Source organism: Triticum aestivum, chromosome 2D, assembly GCF_018294505.1.
Source record: "Triticum aestivum cultivar Chinese Spring chromosome 2D, IWGSC CS RefSeq v2.1, whole genome shotgun sequence".
Taxonomy (NCBI): domain Eukaryota; kingdom Viridiplantae; phylum Streptophyta; class Magnoliopsida; order Poales; family Poaceae; genus Triticum; species Triticum aestivum.
In genome coordinates, this window is record NC_057799.1 from 74,896,479 (window position 1) to 74,918,145 (window position 21,667).

Consider the following 21,667-nt stretch of genomic DNA (forward strand, 5'->3'; position numbering starts at 1 on the left):
TTATCATTTTGCACCACTCGGTCACTGATGGTGCGGGCCCTGTCGGGATGTCGAACATCTCATTGAACAACCTAACTACGTCTGGCTCCACTTCATATGCAACCTTCCCTGCCCCCCTTGGCAAACCCCAGATTCTTTCTACGCTTGCTGCATCAGCTAGGATCTTCCCCTATCTGGGATAACAAGCTGCGACAACTCTGGATCATAACACTTCGTCACAAACTTCACAAGGTCTCCTTTCATTGTTCTTGTCCCGATATCAAGCACACCCCCAAAGCTTATATCACCAATGGCATCCTTTTGTGTATCATCGAGGCCACTGTTTAGGAGAAAAATTCTTGAAGGTGATGCCCTGTTCCTCGGTGGTGGCCCACTGCTACCAATCTGCATTACAAAATTTAAAAATGAGCAACCCACTATATTAAGCTGAGCAACTCACTGTACTAAACTAAGCAACTAGATATAATGAACTGCAACTGTTAGTACTAAACTAGGCAACTGCTACACTGCTATTCTGCTGCTTATCAAATGATAGGAGTGCATATACAAAAAGAAAATGCCATGCTGACTTGAGCATTACATATTTCAAGGATGCCTCCCTTCTTTCAAGTTTTTCATAAGAAAAATACCTCATCCGCAACTTTCTTCGCACGTTTCGGATTTCTCCCTCCTTCATCACGAGGGGCGGAATCAGTGCCCCGTTTCCCCGCCCGAGCACCCCGGGCAGAATTGGTGGCCCGTTTCCCTGCCCGACCACCACGTACAGGATCCTGATTCGCCCGCCCGCGCTTGCGTCCAACATTACTCCTTGTTGGTTGAGCTGCCACATCTTCTCCATCATTTTCACCATCAGTCTACCCGCATGCCTTTTGCTTTTCGGAGCCATTCTGTACAAGAAAACACAAAAAAAAACCATGTTCATGAAAACAGATACAACCAGATACAAAAGCCCTATAACTCAACTGCTCAAATGATACTGCTTGCATTTGGAGCTAACATCACTGTCATTTGGAGACGAACAAAACTCCATTTATTCCCTACCCAGAGATAACTTAACAACTGAATTGCTAGTGCTTGCAAAAGCAATTTGGTATTGATAACTATGCAACTACTCATTATTTTGTGGCAACTAAAAATAAAGCACATAAAAAACTACTCATCAACAAAAGTCACATGTTCATCTTCATCACATTAGCAAAAAAGATCAAAAAACACTCAGGCTTTGCCGCTTATTCATGAGAGATATCTCATCTCCTATTCATAGTTGCAATGAAGGACCGCAGCTCGATGGTTGATATAAGCAACGTCATGTTTCATACAGTAAATTTAAAGAACACTACAAAAAGGATATCAACTTGGTGTTGCAAATCTAGACAATAACTAAAACTAAAATCAACCAATCACAAAAACCATTTCCGCAAAAATAAACAGTGCATCCCTGACCCCTCCATGAACTGCCCAAGTCAGATGCACCCTGTAACGCCCCAAGACCGACGCTCCAGATGCGTTCCATGTTTTGCGTGTCAGCTCTGTTATTTATTTTGTTGTTGCATTCTTCATCGCATCATTTGCATTGCATCGGCACTTCGTTGCCGTCATGTTTTAAAACTTGCATTCGCTCATCGTTGACGTTTCTCCCTTTGCCTTCATCACCTTCCCTCGGATCGCCTTGCCTGCGTTGACCGTTCCGAGACCAACCGTGTTTTCGGTTCCCTCTTGTCAAACCAACTAACCTCTCTCGTCAACCACCGAGCCCCTCGCGTGCGCTTCCGAAGTTGTCCCGTACCCGACCCGATTTGTTGTCACCGTTGGGTCCGGATCATCCCCTAACATCTACAAAACATCTCCGTTTCTTATTTAGACTTTCCTAGCCTAGCTATTCTCGACTATCGGATTTGATCGGATGTTCCAACTCCCCTCTTTTCCCATATGTATAGTCTACTCCTAGTCCATTTTGGACCAAACCCTATTTCTAGGGATCCTCCTAGCCGCCGCCGCCACTCCTCTTTTGTCTCCTTCCACCTCGGGTTCTTCCCCGATCCAAATCTTCCCTCGTTTTCCCGACCGGACCAATCCATCTCCCACCTCGACTCCGAGCGCCCCTGCAGCCTCCCGCATCTGACCCAGGGAGAGCAGCACCCTCCCGAGCTCGTCCTCGAGCATGCCGCCGCCCTTGCCGACCCCCGTCGACCAGGCCAGTGCTCCGCCGTCCCGCGCCCTTCCCTCTCCTTCCTTTTCTCCATCTCGTTTCTTCTCCCCCTCTCATGGTCTCTCTCCCGTGGATCACAGGGACCCCGCTGCCACCGTTCGAGCTCTCCCGCCGGATCTCCCTCTCTACCACCGGGAACGAGCTCCCCACGCCCGGATCCGCTCCTCCTTCGCCGCGCCAAGTACTGGAGCTGCACGTCGCCACCAGGGAGCTGTCGCCCCGCCAAGTCCCTCGACCCGCCTCTGCTCGCATGCTTCGCCAGCGCCAAGCCTCACTCGCGTTGACTGCACCAACCGCCTCGACGCCGTCCAAGCTCCGGACCTCACCTTGCCCGTGCCTCCCCGTCGGTTCCCTCGTCGCCTCCCTATGCTTGAGAGCCCACGTCGGCCATCTTCCTCGCTGGAGTGCCCCGCCTTGGCCTGCCTCGACCCGACTCCTGCCTCCTCTGCAACCGGGATGAGCTCTGCTCGTCGTGGTCGTGGTCGTGTTGACCGCGCCCTGCCTCTCCAAGCCGCGCCCCGCCGGACCTCTTTCCGCCGTCGCCAAGTCCTGCCGCGGCCGTCACCCCGCTGCTGCGCCGCTGACCATCAGTGACGCCGCGCCCCTGCTTCCTCTGCACCGAAGTCCCGCCGTTGACTGCGCTACCCCGAGGCGTTCTGCCTCCTTCTGTCGGGAGAAGACAGAGGAAGCCGCCGCTGCCGCGCGCCGCCAAGCTCCACGCCACCGGAGTCCTCCAGCGCGCCCTCTGCCTCGCGCGTCCGCGCGCCTGGGACGCCACCCCTGTGCCCGTTGCCGAGCCCCTGCTCAGCCTCGCCGCCGGCCTCTGCTTCGCCCCTGCCGCCGTTCTTCTGCAGCGAAATGCAGCAGCGCTGCATCGAGCTTACGACCACCACGCGCATGGGTCACCTGCTGGACTCCAGATCTGGCCCAGCCAGCACCCTCCACACCGACCTGGGCTTGGCCCATGGTGAGAAACCCCCCAGCGCGCCTTTGTTTTTTTTCTTCTGTTGGGCCTGCTCCGGTTTTAGATTCGGCCCAGTGTAGTTTTTTTCCATGTCTACGATTTAGCTATTGTCCAGAGTATTGCAGTTTTATAGAAAAACCCCTCATGTTCATGCTTTAATAATTAATTAACCGTGCATCTTTTGTAAATAATTTATATATGTAAAATGCTCAGAAATTTGTGTAGTTTAATAATATGCCACTTTCATCCCATGTTAAAATGTTTAAAAATGCTGTTTGTTTATTTTTACTCAAATGCCACGTTAAAATGATTTAATTCATAACTAAATAACCGTAACTCGGAATTTAATAAACTTTATATGTAAATGGGGTAGAAAAATGCCTAGTTTAACATGGTGCACTTTATTTTGCTGTTTAACAACATTAAAATTGTGTTTATGGCAGAACAGTAGCAAATTCAAAATATGCATATGAGGTTTTTCCGGAATTGTTGTTTGTTGTTCCGGCCTCATTTAAATTGCCTAAAATAGGTAGTTTCCATATGCTTCACCTCTTGCCATGGTTAATAACATTTAATATTGTTGGGTCCATAAATGAGAGAGAACTAAATAATTGATGTGGTGTTTCGTCAATATGCAACTCGTTGCATATTGAGCTCCACTTAATTTGTAGTGTTGTTTGTTGCACTTTGCCATGCCATGCCTCATTAAACCGGACATGCATCATACTTGATTGTGCATCATGCCATGTTTATGTGGTGGTTGTTTACTATGTTGTTTGTTTCTTTCCGGGTTGCTTCTCTCGTTACCTTCAGTTTCGTTCCGGAGTTGTGAGGATTCGTTCGACTACGTCCGTTTGTCTTCTTCATGGACTCGTTCTTCTTCCTTGTGGGATCTCAGGCAAGATGACCATACCCTCGAAATCACTTCTATCTTTGCTTGCTAGTTATTCGCTCTATTGCTATGTTGCGATACCTACCACTTGCTTATCAAGCCTCCCATATTGCCATGAACCTCTAACCTTTGTCGTCCTTCCTAGCAAACCGTTGTTTGGCTATGTTACCGCTTTTGCTCAGCCCCTCTTATAGCGTTGTTAGGTGCAGGTGAAGATGAAGATTGCTTTATGTTGGGATATCACAATATCTCTTATTAAATTAATGCATCTATATACTTGGTAAAGGGTGGAAGGCTCCGCCTTATGCCTGGTGTTTTGTTCCACTCTTGCCGCCCTAGTTTCTGTCATACCGGTGTTATGTTCCTTGATTTTGCGTTCCTTACGCGGTTGGGTGATTTATGGGACCCCCTTGATAGTCCGCTTTGAATAAAACTCCTCCAACAAGGCCCAACCTTGGTTTTACCATTTGCTACCACCTATCCCCTTTTCCCTTGGGTTCTGCAGACTCAAGGGTCATCTTTATTTTAAACCCCCGGGCCAGTTCTCCTCTGAGTGTTGGTCCAACCCGTCAGTCGCCGGTGGCCACCAGGGGCAACTCTGGGCTCGCCTATCGGAAGCTTGGACAATCCGGTGTGCCCTGAGAACGAGATATGTGCAGCTCCTATCGGGATTTGTCGGCACATTCGGGCGGCTTTGCTGGTCTTGTTTTACCATTGTCGAAATGTCTTGTAACCGGGATTCCGAGACTGATCGGGTCTTCCTGGGAGAAGGAATATCCTTCGTTGACCGTGAGAGCTTATAATGGGCTAAGTTGGGACACCCCTGCAGGGTATTATCTTTCGAAAGCCGTGCCCGCGGTTACGAGGCAGATGGGAATTTGTTAATATCCGGTTGTAGAGAACTTGACACTTGACCTTAATTAAAACGCATCAACCGCGTATGTAGCCATGATGGTCTCTTCTCGGCGGAGTCCGGGAAGTGAACACGGCTTTCGGGTTATGTTTGACGTAAGTAGGAGTTCAGGATCACTTCTTGATCATTGCTAGCTCCTCGACCGTTCTGTTGCTTCTCTTCTCGCTCTTATTTGCGTATGTTAGCCACCATATATGCTAGTGCTTGCTGCAGCTCCACCTCATTACCTCATCTTTCCTATAAGCTTAAATAGTCTTGATCTCGCGGGTGTGAGATTGCTGAGTCCTCGTGACTCACAGATACTTCCAAAACAGTTGCAGGTGCCGATGATACCAGTGCAGGTGACACAACTGAGCTCAAGTGGGAGCTCGATGAAGACCTTGTTCGTTGTGTTGTTTCTCTTCATGTTGATCAGTAGTGCTGCCCAGTTGGGACGATCAGGGACCTAGCAGTTGGGTTGCCTTCTTTTATTTTGGTTCCGTAGTCGGACCTATGTGTATTCTGATTGATGTATGATTTATTTATGTATTGTGTGAAGTGGCGATTGTAAGCCAACTCTTTATCCCATTCTTGATTCATTACATGGGATTGTGTGAAGATGACCCTTCTTGCGACAAAACCACAATGCGGTTATGCCTCTAAGTCGTGCCTCGACACGTGGGAGATATAGCCGCATCGTGGGTGTTACACATCCCCTGACCCGCCCCCTCGCAAATTTGTAGGAAAAAATCTAAGCAACTAGCATCAAATTTATGAACAACTACCCAGGTAAGATGCATCCCCTGACCCTCCCCCTCGCAAAATTTGCAGCAAAAAACTAAGCACCTAGCATCGAATTTATGAAGCAACTGCCATCAAAAAAATGAGCAACTGCCCCCAGTCAGATGCATCCCCTTGCCCTGCCCCTCCATCTCACAAATTACAGGAAAAATCTAAGCAACTCCATCGAAATTATGAGCAACTGCGTCTTGAGAAGCAAGCAACATCGAAAAAACGAATCCTATGCGCCAGTCACTAGGATTCGGTCACGCGTATCCCCTTACAGCGACTCAATCCCGCCTACCCCCAGCACAAACCCACCCCCTCCCCTCCCCTCGCCATAGCAACGCCACGTCCTCCAAAAGCATTCACGACGCAGAGCCCGAGGACGCCATGGACAATCTCGTGCCCGCCCCCTCACCGAAACCCTAACTCCATGGAGCGCAAACAGGGGAGCAGAGCGAGAAAAACAGGGGAGCAGGGGAGGAGGAAATAGCGGTTTACCTCCGCCTGCAGCCGGCGACTCGCGTCGCTCGCGGACGGCCTCCCGCACTGGCGACTCCACACCGGATCCACCACTGCAGCACCCCGCCTCGCCGCGCCGTTGCTAGAGGAGGGGAAAGGGAGAGGAAGAGGAGTTCGAATGAAATCTGCGGGGGGTGCGGGCGGTTTCGAACAAGACGAGCGGGGGGTGTGGCGCGGGGGAGCGGTTTCGCCTGGAATAAAGGAGCCGGGCCCACCACTCGCCGCACGTTTCGCGCAATCCGTAACGGGCACCTGGACGGGACGAATCGCGCGCAGGCACATCGCATTGGACGACCGTAGTCCGTGCGCTCGCGCCAGCGAACGAGCGCATCTGCACGAGTCAGACTTTAGGAACAAACTATTCATCCAACGTCAATGGCGTCGCCGCCGCCGTGGTCCGACGACCTCCTAGGCCTCTTCGTCGCCGTCCTCGACGCGGTGTGCTCTTCCAGCTGGCGCTCCGTTGCTTCTCCGTCGCCTTCTTCGCCGTGGCCGGAACTCCCAGACGAGATCCTAAATCTGGTGATGGCTGGCCTCCCTAACCTGGCAGACCGCGCTCGATTCCAGGCGGTGTGTCGATCCTGGCGCGCCTCGGCTCCGCCTCCGCCGCAAGTGCCGTGGATGCAGACGGTCCTGCGTTCCTGGCAAGCGGTTTCCTGCCCCCCTCCACGGCAGCGGCCTTGGAAGTGGATCGACTCCGCGTGCCGCCGTCCGTCCGTCCCCTCACGTCTGCCGCAGCGGCCTTGGATCATGCTGCCCGGCGGCTTCTACAACCACGACGATATCTACACTTACATCAGAGAGTGCACAGGACACGGGTAAAATCTTGTTGTATCTCCATAGTTATACATCCTCACCACATATATAAAATCTCTTTCTCTTCTCTTGTCTTGATCTAATGTATATATGGATGGTTCTCCTCCCAGGTTCGCCACTGGCAAGTAGGAGTACACCCCGTTCAAACGCTCCAACATCAATAGCTCCTTCCCCGACAGCTTGCGATGCGTTGGCTCCACCGACGGCTGGCTCGCCCTCGACTACGCTGATGATAAGAACAAAATTCATACCTACTTCTTGCCCAATCTAAGGAAGTTGTGGCTCTCCCCGAGCTGGATGCCATCGTCGGTAATAGTTCCGAGTTATTTCAGATCCGCAAGGTGCTCATCCGACCGACCCCTGGTGACCAGCTCGTCGTTATCATGACCAGCAATTGGAACTATCCGATCATATTAATCCGACCGGGAAAGGGCGCGTGGTTACCGAGGCCACAAGCAACCCCCTTCATCAACATTATTGATATCGTGCTCCTAGGAAACAGGCTCTACGGGATCACCCAGGCAGAGGACCTCTTCTCCTTGAATATAAGCTTTAATGCTGATGGCATACCCATAGTCACCAATATCAAGCACCACATCAGATCGGGCGATACTGATTCCATTGTGGAGAGCGACTTAGATGAGGACCAACACCATTATTGTGAGAACGAAGAGGATCAGCTTCAGGGCAACTTGTATGAATTGAGGACAATCGGAGACAACATGATCAATAATGGCATCCTGTGGGATGAGATGCCTTATGCTCCCAATGATCACCTCGCCACATTTTGGTACTTACTTGAGTCGGGTGGGAAGCTAATCATGGTGAAGCGTCAATTGCAATTTCCAAGTGTTGTTATGTCAAATTCACTCGTAAGTTGGAGGCTTTTGAGGCAGATTTCAGCGCACGCACATGGTTGCCGGTGTCAGGTGGCTTAGGTGACCAAGCATTTTTCGTCAGCAAATGCTTCAGCAAGTCTGTTTCTGCTTTTGGAGAGAGAGAGAGGAGGATGCTATTTATTTATTGATACAGGTGAGGTGTTCAACATAAAATCCAAAACTCAAAGCCGGCCAGTAGAAAGAAGCGTCGATTCCCGTTGGTCAACATGGATCTTCCCTCCAAGCTAGCTGTAAGGGTACACTACTAGATGCTGAAAAAGGAACTATTTATCTTAACTATTCCCTACATACCGCCGCTTATCCATCACATTTTTCATCACTTTCAGTACACTCAAGTCTAAGATGCCATTATGTTGATTTTTCCACATCCTATGCATGTTTGCATAGGATGATCATTGCAATGCTCCTTAACACATGTTTGCTCCGGGTGATGATCATTGCAATGCTCCTTAACACATGTTTGCTCCGGGCGATGTGCATTCCTATCCCCTTGCTTTTACTTTCACATTGTTCACACGGAAGATTCACCACCAAGATAAATAGTCTAAGGCATGATGAAACCACAGATCGGCTTTCATGATCTCACGTCACGCCAAAGCCTGCAAGATCACGACACTATTACAAACCCATGGACTTTTTGTGTTTCTGAAGAGGGCACCATAGAGCGTTATACCCATTTGTCCTTGTCATGGTCTTTGGAACGGGGACATTAATCTCCGTTCCTAATCTTACTAGCAAGCCGAGGTGATCAGGATCATGACATCTGATGTGAAGACCTTGTGTAAAATAGGAACCTATGCAGTATACAGTGGTTGAAGTCACCAAATTTATCATGGGAAAGTGTAGCTTCTTACTGCAGGTCGGTATACGAATGATATCATTTTAACCCTCATCTGTCTTTCCACTGGATCTCTGAGGGTTGCTGCTGAGTACTTTGGTTACATAGTTACCTCCCAATCTACAAGGGCACTCACCTCTTACCAATGGTGGTTTTCGGAATATACGCGGCAGGGGTTTGTTCTGTACTGTATATCCAGCTGGTGCTCTGAATATGTACAACACAGAATCAGGTGATCATTGGAGATTACATCCACTTGTGGAGTCATCAGAAGTATGACCAGTCTCCAAATGCCAGCTTGCATAGTATATTTTGGAAAGGAAGAAGCTACTCATGTTTGAAAAGATGCAGACAACTCAGAGAGAGATAAATTCGGCTTCAGCAGGTTGCATCTTTTCTTCTGACTTTGATTTTGGTAACAGAAACAGAGTGCCTTTACCTGCTGAATTTATTGTGTTTTTGCACTTCCTTCCTCGTGTTTGATGGAAGAGGTGGTGACTGAATTATCTAAAGTTGTTGTTAAACATAATATCGGAAGATGTGTACATGTATGTCCTCGCCTACCAAATGAATGCCTGCCTTTATATGTTGCCGAACATCCTCCCTCATGTAGTTAGTGGTCTGTGTGATGTGATGCCAGAGTGGCCATGGCTGTTCGTTTTGTTAAAAAAAAGCTTTCGCCCCGCTTTATATATAAAGCAAAGATCACCAACAACCCAGTACAACACACGCCACCAAAACACACGCACACACCCAAGGCAGGATACATAGGCGCTGAGCGCAGCAACATCACCCCTAGCACTACAAGAGCCACCGGGGGCCTCAACCGTGAACACGCCACCGCGAAGAGAAGAAGCTACATACGACGCATCGTGGGCTCCAAGGCGGTGCCTACAGGAAGGTTACGACACCGAAGTGCCGCCACCGCCCGACCCAAGGATCAGAGTTTTCCCCGGAGCAACACGACGGGCAGCGAGAGTCGCGGCGACGCCTTCAAGAAGGGAACGAGCTTCGCCATCGCCGGTCAATTCAAAGATAGAACAGGTTTTCACCCCGACCAATATTCACCGCCACCGAACGTCACACCCTGGTTACCACGCCGCCCACACGGCCATGGCCACCAGGCAGCACCAAGTCATGGGCTTTGCCCAGGAGCACCGCGACACCACCACCAGGGCCGCCGCCCCAGCATCCAGGACCTTGACGTCACCTCACCCGCCACCCACCGCTACCACAACCAAAGAGACGAATGGAAAGGAACCGCCTTTCTCACTCCTGAGCAGTCCCCAGCATTGAGACCCGATAGACCGGCCAAAACTGGCCACCATCGATCCGTCCTGCTGTCGGGCGCGAGACGAGTCAGGTCCTGCTGCCGGGCGCGAGACAAGTCCGATCCTGCTGCCGGGCGCGAAACGAGTCCAGTCCTGCTGTCGGGCGCGAGACGGGCGATGGGCGCCGCTGGGAGAGGGCCAACCCTCCGATGAAGGTAGCGCCCGAACGACGGGGAGAGGAATCGAAGGTCGCCAAGACCGCTCACCGACAAGAAGACGCCAAAGAAGTCAAGCCGCCGCCGTGAAACGACCCAGACCACCGCCATGGGCCACCACCACGCCGTGGCAACCCACATCCACGTCGGGACCCCGAGGGGCAGCCCCGAACCATCGCCACCACCCTCGCCGCCAACAGCTGCCGCACGCAAGGTCGGCCGAAGCCCACACCGCCGCCAGCGCCACCACCAGCACGAACCACCACCTCCACCACCACGCCGCCACTCCACCTATCACCGCAGAGATGGCCGACCGCGGCCCAAGCTGCCCACAGAGACCCCGCTGTTCGTTTTGTTCAGTCTGGTGCTTGGTGCCTTTTGGGTTGATGCAACGAAATGAGTAATACTTGCTGATTGTTTTCACCTGGCTCATGGGGTCCCGGATATATCCTTTAGACATTGTCCCAGAGAGGCAAATAGAGTTGCACATTTCTTAGCTAGGCGCTGCTATGATTCTAAGATTCGTGAAGAGTGGATAGATGAGATGCCCTCCTTCCTTTTACCACATGTACTCTTTGATGTAACTCTTCCCCAAGTTGAATAAAATGCCAGCAGGCCTTTCCCTGAAAAAAAAGTAATACCGCAGGTAGAGAGAGTATTATCATCAGTTCACCGCTATCTCTTTCGCCAACCTGACCACCTTGCCCTGGCCCAGCAGCTCATGTTGGATACAATTATTGTCTCAAAAATGAGTGAGGCATCTCGCTATGTCTGCCTGTGCATTCAGATGGACAGGTCAAATCTCAAGTTGCACACGCTTCATGTCCAATCGTTAAGGTAATTGAGAGCTTGTTTTTGAAAAGAGCCCCAAAAAAGAGAGGAGCTTCTTTTTAGTTCAAATATCAATATCTACATGTATGTTGAGCTGAGCTAAACGTTTATTTTCAGCTAAACATAAAACGAGTGGATGGAGAGAAATAGTTAAAAAAGAGGTGGCAAAGTACATATACTTCACGGAATTTCCATGTTCCAACTCTAATTAGTTGAGCGATTGAGCACATAGCCACTGCAACAGCAGCATTGATCCTCTATACATTGCGCAATTGGACGACGGTTGGGAGTAAAAAGGAACATCACCAAGTGTACCATAACCAAGTAAATTAAATCTCCACGTGAACTACCATCTCTAAAAGCTATCTAGCTATTTCAAAGTTAGGCCCTCTACTTGCACGATTTCACTAGTGGCAAACATCATCTGTTTCAGAAGCATGCTAAGATATCGATATCTGCAAAAAATAACACGGACAACAGTTCGAATCACCATGACTCCATTTATTGCATTTTTTTCTTCTTCTTCTAGGACTGGCATCGTCTTGTTTTTCTCTCGTCACGATGCACCTGTGAGCATCATTAACATTGTCCAGTTAATAAACCTATATGATAATGAATTACCAACAATCCTTAGTCATAGTCAAGCTACACCGGTTCGAGCATGTTCTGTCCATTAACGCATAGTGTATAAAAAGTTTTACATATTTATTATGCATGTCAGAACGCCTTCTCTAGTAAAAGCTAAGTGGCAATTTGTTGCTACTTCTTTAGTTTAATCATTGACACAACATCCTTTTACCAATCTAGCACCACATCATCATAACAACGCCTTAAAAATTTGTGATAAGAGTGTGGCGCTTCTCCTGGTTCTTAGCTCAACCCCCATACTCTGGTTTGGCTAACACTTTGTGGATTTATTTTAAATTTTACTGACATTTGTTTTAGCTATGCTCAACCATCATATATCAAGATAAAAGATAGACAACCATTAGCTTACTACAATATAAAGTTAGGAAGTAATGGGTCCTGTTTACCAAGAAGAAATGAGGAGCCCCCAGATCCTAAAATTGAGATGCAACTACCACGGTTCTCATTTACTGCCGGGGTTAGTTTGAGGGGAACTACCCAACTGAATAAACTTTTTTGGAGACAGCAAGGGGCTGAGGAAGAGCAAGATGCTCCTGCTTATGTAGGAGGGGCAGAAACTGAAGAAAAGAACTAGGAATACAAAGTAAGCCTATTTTGCATACTGGAACTAGGAAGTGTGAAACATTAATACATTATAGTAAATTGCAAACTAAATACATGTAGCTATCGGGTGAAGAGATGGATCTAGTGTAAGTCATAATTTTCCAACTAAAAAAGGTCAATGGATTTTAGGATGGACGGTTATATGAGAGGTGGGATGCTACCAGGCTTGCACCCGCCTCCAATCCCATTTGTTATCTTGTCCTCAATTATTCACCTAAATCTTTTCAACCTAATTGGCAGGACCATTTGACTACTCACGTGGCTGTCTTTCCATTACCAAACGGCCATGGCTACAGGTTTTGAGGTTTATACTAGAAGGAAATTTCACCAACTACTATGATTGATGTCAGTTTGCTCTGAGAATGCGACGAGTTACTGGACAAAAGTCAAGCTCTGAAGATACTGATTATACTAGTTGCATGCTTATAAGATATGGATAATGCCCTTACCATATTATTCTAGCCCTACCACAGCAGCAGTGCATCGTCAACTCCACATAGTGTTGGGTCACCTTCATTTCCCCGTGCTTGGTCAACTCTACATAGTGATCGGTATTGGGGTAAGAAAACATAAGACATTTACACAAATATGTACACTATAATTCCATACCTATGTTCTTCAATATGCTCTTCGGACAGTATAATCTTCACTTCCTCCCCACAGGCAGCACATATTTTAACCTCCTCGCGCATGGCCCTATAATTCTTGTAAGCTTTGATTGCATAAAGCAATCCGCCTGCTGCCGATAAAGCTCCAAAGGCATAAGAACCAATTGCCACAAAAAGTGCTTCAGCCGCCATCGGTCACTAGCAAAGTAAACAGAGAACCGTCACTAGCGGATCATCAGATGTGACGGAAATCATGGAACTGCTGAATTTATGATGTACAGTCAGAACATGTTAATAGCTAGAGGTTCAATAAGCAACTTTAGAAGTCAACTTCTAGAGAGAAAAAACTTGGTGTGGCAGAATCAAACTCTACTCCTAGAAAAAAAATACTCAGCCAATGGCTGGATAACCATCTGTACAGGACCCTTTCACTGCAGATTCAGCGAGACAACAAGGCATATCTGGCCCGATGATATTAGAGTACCAAAAGTCACAGAAGTACTTCCTCTCGAGTCACAACAAGTGGTTGATGATAGAACCGTTAGTTCCTATTCTTACACAATCCAAGTATCATCAATTAGATTGTTTGCATATCACATCAAACAGACTGTAAGGAAGCAGTCTATACTGATAACTGGAAATAGCTTGCAAGAATTTTATTTTATTTTGAATAAAAAGGTAGAGCAATTTCTACCTTATGCATTCAAAACGGGCAAAGTACCCGAATGACCAAAGTCATTTACATGAAGGTGATGTTAACGCCGCACAACGTGTGCAGCAGGCCATCACCAGACCTATGTTAGGATACAACATGCAGGGTGCGAAAGGAAGAGCCAACGTTCATCTTGCTAACTAGAAACAAAAGCATCTGCCCAAGCTAAAAGGTTTTGTCGAGCATGTTCTGAAGCACGCAGGCTCCATAGCCTGATCAAATCAGTAACCTCGTTGTATACGTGTCTCTCCTGCCAAAAGGATCCATCGAAGACTTGAGCATTCATGGCATTCCAAAGGGTGACCGCGCATGCCGCGAAGAGAATATGCCACAACTTGCCGTGCATGGTGTCGTGGAATTGTCACGGCAGATGTCCTAGCAAAAAGACTTATTCGTGGAGCCATCGCAACTAGGTTAGCTTAAAGGGGTTAATCGGGACAAAAGGACACAGAGAGTTATACTGGTTCGGCCCCTTGCAGTGAAGGTAAAGGCCTACTCCAGTTTGGGATTGTATTGATTGGGCTTCGATTACTAGGGAGCGAATACGCTTGATCTAGTTCTCGATCTCTTGTTTCTTGCCCTAAACCGCCGTCGGGTCGTCCCTTTATATACACAGGTTGACACTCGGCGACTTACAGAGTCCCGGCCGGCTCATACACAACGTGTCCAGCTCGGTGATCTACTATGCTTGCCTTACAATACAAGTCATACATACATGGCGGTTCATCCTCTTGGGCCTCAAGTCGCCTCTGGGTCTTGGGCCGTAAACGGGCCTGTATGATCCGCCATCTTCATTGGTAAACCGCCAGTGGTATGACCTGGCCCCTCCTGGGCAGTTCATACCCATTAGTTATATCCCCAACATTAGGCCACAGGTTGATTTAAACTTGTTCACATCAATCTTCAATACCTGACTTGTCAAAAATCTTGTATCGCCTTGTTGATAAACCTTGTTGTAACCCACCGTGACGTCAGCTCACAGATTCTTCTTGAACCGTCGTGACGTCACTCCGCATTAACTTTCACGCGAGGTCCATCACATCTTAATTGATCCTTATCTTAATGTACATTCCGAAAATCGAGGCGTTTATATAGCCATATGATGATTTCGGCCTCCTCGATTCTCGTGCATGCCTTGTATCTCCCCCCTTATAAATAGGGGCAGTGGTTCTTTCCATTTCCCCCCTTGCCTCATCTCCTTCGTCTTCCTCTGCACTTCCTCTATCGCCCGAGCTCCACCATCGCGACCTCCAACCGCTGCACCACTCCTGCCGCCGCATCGACCTGATCAGACCGGAGAACGTCGGCGCTCCACCGCAGTCCGTCTGTAACTGTAAGTGCTTATCTTTCTCAACTTTAGATGTGCATTAGGGCTTGCCCTGTTCCTCGGTGTTCTTCACCGTTCTTCAACTCGAGCCACTTTCAATCTGAATAGATTCTGAACCTTTCGCGGTAGTAATTTAGCATTCGTTTTCATCATCGGAATAGCATTTTTCCATAGAAGATCTCACTACATCACCCAAAATTTTCCACTGCCGCCAACCTAGGTTTAGAATTTTACTGTCTTTTCTGAACTGTGTTAGATCCAAAATTATCGCTCCATCTTGAAAAATCTGTTCGTCTAACAATTAGCCAAATTTGAAGTATCATAACTGCCATGGCGGCTTAGACCACAAACCGTGATTCATCATAAGATGTTGAATCTTGTTTAAACCGCCACCATATGCTTTATAACCTGCCTGACCCGGCAATATATCTCTCCGGTTTAACCATGCTTGCTCATAGTTTAATTCCGCAACATATATCTTGACTGTTAAACTCTGTCTGGCTTAACAGCAAACTCCTTAACCCGGTAGGCACCATTAGTCCCCGGTTTAAGCCGTTAACATGAATATTTGCATCCTTCCAACGTTTACCCTCTTGCTTAATCTGTTAACCTTTCACCGTAGTTTGTCCTTGAATCAATGATCCGGCTTACCAACATGATCCTAAACCGGCAATGTCTTTGTCTTGCAGGCCTTTGTTTTCAAAGATGGTCAAGACTGTCACTGCAACTGGGTCGTTTCCCGGTTCACCGAGGAAGACTTGAAAGAATATGTTCAGACTGGCGTCTTAGCCAAAAAATAAGTCATCCATTGGAGGGTTCCGGGTAATGAAACTCACCCTAAGCCCAAAGATGATGTAGTAGTGGGTTTTATGGATCATATGGACTAGAGCTTCAGCCCTCCCGGCTCAAGATTCTTCCGGGACGTGCTGCACTTTTTCAAGCTTCATCCCCAATATATCAGACCAAACTCTGTCTCAAACATCTGCAACTTCCAAGTTTGTGAGGTGTACCTTCAACAGGAGCCCACTGTAGAATTATTCAGGGAATTCTACTACTTGAACCGACAGAACGAATTTACAGACGGGCCTAGCCTAGAACTAGGGGGCATATCTATACAGCGCCGGAAAGAGGCCATCTTCCCATCTGCTAATCCTCCCAGTCACCCCAAAGACTGGAATCAGACTTGGTTTTATTGCCAAGATACTTCGCCAGAAGGAGAAAATCCCCTGCCAGGTTACCGCACTAGCCGGCTTAGTAGCAGACATCCTCTTCCGGATCGTATCAGCACAGTGGAACGAAAGAAATACATGCCGGTTTTCGCAAAGATCCGGGCTCTGATGGCCAATGGCCTGACCGGAATTGACCTAGTTCGTTGCTGGGTCGCCTGGAGAGTCTTGCCTCTAAGTATCCGACCTAGTTTAATGTGTGAGTATACTGGCGAGTTAACAGATCCTCAGCGCCACTGTCAAACCGAAATGACTGAGGTAGACATCAATAATATGACCAAGACTTTGTTGAATGAAAGCTTGGAAAACTGCAGTGAAGTTGGATTGGCCCCTTTCTGCATTCTGAACAAGCCACCAACTGTAAGTTTTTAAATCCAGCTCATACTTGACTCATATTTTCATTTGTGCTGCCTGTTCATACTCACTCAATGTTTATAGGCCGACTCACCCTTTTGGGCCAAGAAGTTGCCAGAGAAACCAAAGAAAACCCGGACCAAGAGTAAAGCTACAAAAAGGCCTACTAAGAAGTCCAATGCTGCCGAATTATTCAATTTGGATGATAAAGATGATGATGACGAGTCGGAGGTAGAACTTGATTCCCTTGGCTCATTTTTCATACATCTTATTGACAATGACTGTTATCAGGATGATGCGGAGGCGAGCCGTGCAGACGACGAAGAGGTAATTATCCTTTCCTCCGGCTCAGATCCTCTGCCAACACAAAAAACCCGACAAGCAAGCCGGAAAGTAAGATTTTCTCACCCTTTAGCTCACTTGGATCCCAAATTTATTTTGAAAAAATAGCAACATGAAGCTCGCCGCACAACTCGGCACAGCGGCAGTGGAATTTTATCTTCCGGCTTACCGAATACCCCAGCGCCTCGCAAACGTCAACCGGAGGTTTCAAAAATTTCTGACTTAGATTATCCGAAGGCGGGTCTTTTCCGTCAACCCCTTAATCCGTCTGATTCAAATTATCAAGGAACATCTCACTCCTCCTCCGACGACTCAACTGGAACTCAAATTCCAACCTTCAAGACCGTGCCTGGGTAAGGGTGTATTCCATCAGTCGAAACTTCATGCTTCTTCAGTATGCTGACATCTTAATATTTTATTTCGCAGTGGTATGGTCAAACCTAGCAAGAAGGCGAAACTGAACAAGCCGGCTGAAGACTCCAACTGTTTTGAGCCGGAAAAACCATTGCCGGAGGCCTCTTACCCAACCACTGAGGCCACTATTGATGATCCGCCACCAGAACACGACGTGATCATCGATCCTATGGATGTTGGACCGGCCATCCCTAATCCGCCGAGTCCCATCAAGCCTACCGAAGAGAAGGCTGACGATGTCATTGTCACCGGATTTGGTTATACAGCGCCGGGTAACCCCACTGTCTTATCCAAGCATAGCGCAAAGGAAGAAATTGCTGCTGCTGATAAAGGCAAGTGGAAGGTAGACTTAGAGAGCTACACCCATTTCAGTGGCCAAGAAATCCATTCTGGTTATTTTAACCGTCTCCACACCAGCCATGATTTTGAAGCCGACTTAGTCAATTTGCTGAAGGAATGTTATGAGGTAATCCAATCACTATTCTCTTCATAATTATATGTCTATCAGCCGCCAAGTCTATAGGATATGATAAGATTGAATATGCTGTAGACTTTCCAATTGCCATGAAGAACTGACCATCATCACTAGTAGCCCCCAAGGGCTGGCTTAAATCATCAAGTTAAGCCGAGACTTTAAATAGTAGCAATGAACTTCGCATCCGTAGCCCCCAAGGGTCGATTTAACTATCATAGTTAAACCGGGACTTACCAACATTTATAAATCAACACTTCAATAAGTAACCTTTGTAAACCGGATCATATCATTGTACCCGAGTCATCAGATAAACTCGTTTTTGAAAAGAGCAATAGGCATTAGCCCCCCAAGTGCTAAGGATAATACTTGTATTGTGCGTGGGACTTCAAAAAGTTTTTCAGAGCAATAGACATTAGCCCCCAAGTGCCAAGGATAATACTTGTATTGTGCTTGGGACTTCACAGATAATCATGACCATAATTCCTTCCATGTTTGCTTATGTCACAGGCTAAACTGATTGAGAAGGATTCGCAGCTCAATGATCTGAAGGCCAACATTAAAACTCAGCAGTCTGAGACATCAAGGCCAAATCAGAACTGAAGATTGCTTTAGAAAACATTGAGCAGCTTAAACAAAACTTCAACACTGATAAATACGGCTGGGAGACCGAAAAGGCGGCTCTATTGAAGAGAGCAAAGGATGCTGAAGCCGCACTTAAACCGGTGACTGACGAGTTGTCCGGCTTAAGACAACAGATCAATAACATGTCGTCAGCCATCTTCAGTACGTAGAAAACATGACTCCCTTGCATCTGAATAAACATATTATAACCATCTGCCGGCTTATCAATAAATTTACTGATACAGTTTCTCGGAGCGCCAAGTTGGGCTCAGATATGCGCATCCGGCTAAAGGCTGTCTACACTCTTGTAGAATAGTTATACACTGGCGCTCAACGGACCATTGCTGCTGTTATTCACAAGAAACAACTGCCCACCTTTATCAAGGACACATTGGAGAGGTTGTCAGTGTTGCCTCAAAGGATTGAGGAGCTGAAACGAGCATCTGCCCGAGCCGGCGCCTTGACTGCTTTAAGCCGGGCAAGGATGGCAATCAGACCTTGATCCTGAAGACTTAGCCAATGGTTGCCCTAGTGTAAAAGAGGACGGATCTGGCTTTAGTGCTGATGACTTTGCAGAAATAGCAAGAGCCATGCGTCCATTAGCGACCCGGCTGGCCGAAGAAACCACTCTATCTCAATACCAGGTGGCTTATGATGCTGATAACAAAAATATGAAGGCTCTGGTGCATCCAGAGGTGGATCTGATCCCACCAACGCGTAAGCATACCTTCGCTCCTGACATTGATCCATCCAATCTTATTGATGATGAAACTGTGTTCAGAGCTTTAACCAGTATCAACTGCTCTACGCGTGACTTCCAGCCAATGGATAATCAAGGAGCTGAATAAGAAGGAGAAAAAGCGCAAGATGATCCGGAGGCTTCAGCCCGCCAAGATTCATAAGAACTGATCCACTGGCCGGTTCATACCTGGCATCATCAGGCCTTGCTTGAAAAACACTTATTCATTTGGGCCCATAGAGCCATGTAATAGGCTAGTTATACTCTGATCTACCGTGTCGTCGTGCATGTTTTGTTTGCATAACACTGCTGATCCGTCAGTTGAAGATCTACCACTTAAGCTCATGATATCATCAAGTATGCATATCAGATTTATCATTTTTCCTGCACACAAACAGATCACAAGTGCCCTGACGGTACCAGGGTGGGTCACAATACCCCATATAAAAACCACTCGTGACTATAATAGTCCATAACCAGGGCCGGTTTAATCACAACCTCATATAATCATAACAAAATATCATACCTGTGATATTTGCTCATACTGCCGGCTTATAATACCTGTGCAGTAAGGGTTACAACCCAAAAATTGAGAGCATAACGCCCCATGTAAGTTATTCAGACCGCCGGCTTACAACGCCATAAGCAGTAAGGGGCAATCCCCAAAACTTAGAGCCAGAACCCCAAGCATATAATCATCATACACTGGCGACTTGAAGTCCAAAGCCAGGCCGGGTTAATCAACTCCGGATAGATTCCTTTTGAACCATAAGGCAATATAGCCCTCATCGGTTTTCAACCATGTAATAACATGTCACAAGGAAGGAACCTTAAAAAATGTTCAAATCAAAATATAAATCAAACCCAAGGCTTTCATAGGATGCCAAGCCTTAAACTCAAGTGCTTTTCAAGGGCCGCACAATCGCTGAGTTAAAACCTTCATTCAAACCTTGTAAGCTGGGCCTCACATGACCAATCATTGTTTTAACTTTGATAAGTTCAGGGTCTTTATAAGATTGACTGTCAAGAGTATAGCGAGTCATTCCAGGATTACCTGAGCGGAGTGGCAGACTTATAAAGGCAGGATAACCCAGATTTTTTGGTGAATACACCAGGCATCCAAGCCTATTACGAGGGTTATCAAAGCTCTGTCCATTAACAAGAGCCCCCAAGTAATGTTTCATTCCAGGCGTACAAGCCGGATTAGCAGGGTAGTCATAGCTATGCTCAATGAGCAGGAAGCCCCCAAGTATTTGGTAAATATGGCGTACAAGCCGGATCAAGAGGGTAGTCATAGCTATGCTCAATGAGCAGGAAGCCCCCAAGTGATCATATGAAGTGACAATAAAGACTCATTATTCTCAGAAATGAAACGACAGAGGCCCCGAATTATCAGGGATGCCAGCTTTATTATATTCATCATAATATATACATTGTCAAAATATGTACATCACAAGAGCCAGTGGCTCAGGTGTAATAAGGCCGAAGATGAGCAATGTTCCACGGCCGGCGGGTCTCCTCCTCCGACGTGCGTGAGTCCTTGTGGTCTCGAACATCGATAAGGTAGTATGACCAATTTTTCAGATTTTTGCTGACCACAAAGGGTCCTTCCCAAGGCGGGAATAGCTTGTGCATATCAGTTTGATCCTGGATAAGCCGGAGCACCAAATCACCTTCTTGAAAGGTCCTAGTTTTAACCCGACGGCTATGATAATAACGACGCAGATCTTGCTGGTAAATCGCCGAACGAGCCGTTGCACGGTCACGCTCCTCATCCAACAGGTCAAGAGCATCCTGACGTGCTTTTTCATTATCGGCTTCAACATAAGCCGCCACACGGGGCGAATCGTGACGGATGTCACTGGGGAGAACTGCCTCTGCTCCGTAAACCATGAAGAAAGGCGTGTAACCCGTAGATCTGTTGGGGTGGTATTGATGCTCCATAACACTGAGGGTAATTCCTCTACCCAACAACCCAGCGTCCTTTGCAAAGGGTTCATAAGCCGGGGCTTGATGCCTCTCAAGATCTCTTGATTGGCTCTCTCAGCTTGACCATTGGACTGGGGTGAGCCACTGATGATACATCAAGTCGAATATGCTCTCGTTGACAAAACTCTTTCATAGCACCTTTGGACAGATTAGTACCATTATCAGTTATGATGCTGTGTGGAAAGCCAAAACGGAAAATCACCTTTTTGATGAACACCGCTGTTGCTGCATCACACTTACTAACCGGCTCTGCCTCAACCCACTTTGTGAATTTGTCAACCGCCAGCAAAAGGTGGGTCTTTTTGTCTTTTGACCTTTTGAAAGGCCCGACCATATCCAGCCCCCAGACCGCAAAAGGCCAAGTTATTGGAATCATCCTCAATTCTTGAGCTGGCACATGAGCTCGTCTCGAGAATTTCTGACAACCATCACACTTACTGACCAAATCCTGTGCATCAGCATGAGCCGTCAGCCAAT

At 47.5% G+C, this 21,667-nt stretch overlaps 1 pseudogene; it reads left to right on the forward strand.

Annotated features, from left to right (window-relative positions):
• The first annotated feature begins 6,584 nt into the window (after positions 1-6,584).
• On the forward strand, positions 6,585-9,169 carry LOC123048790 (uncharacterized; annotated as a pseudogene).
• The last annotated feature ends 12,498 nt before the right edge of the window (positions 9,170-21,667 follow it).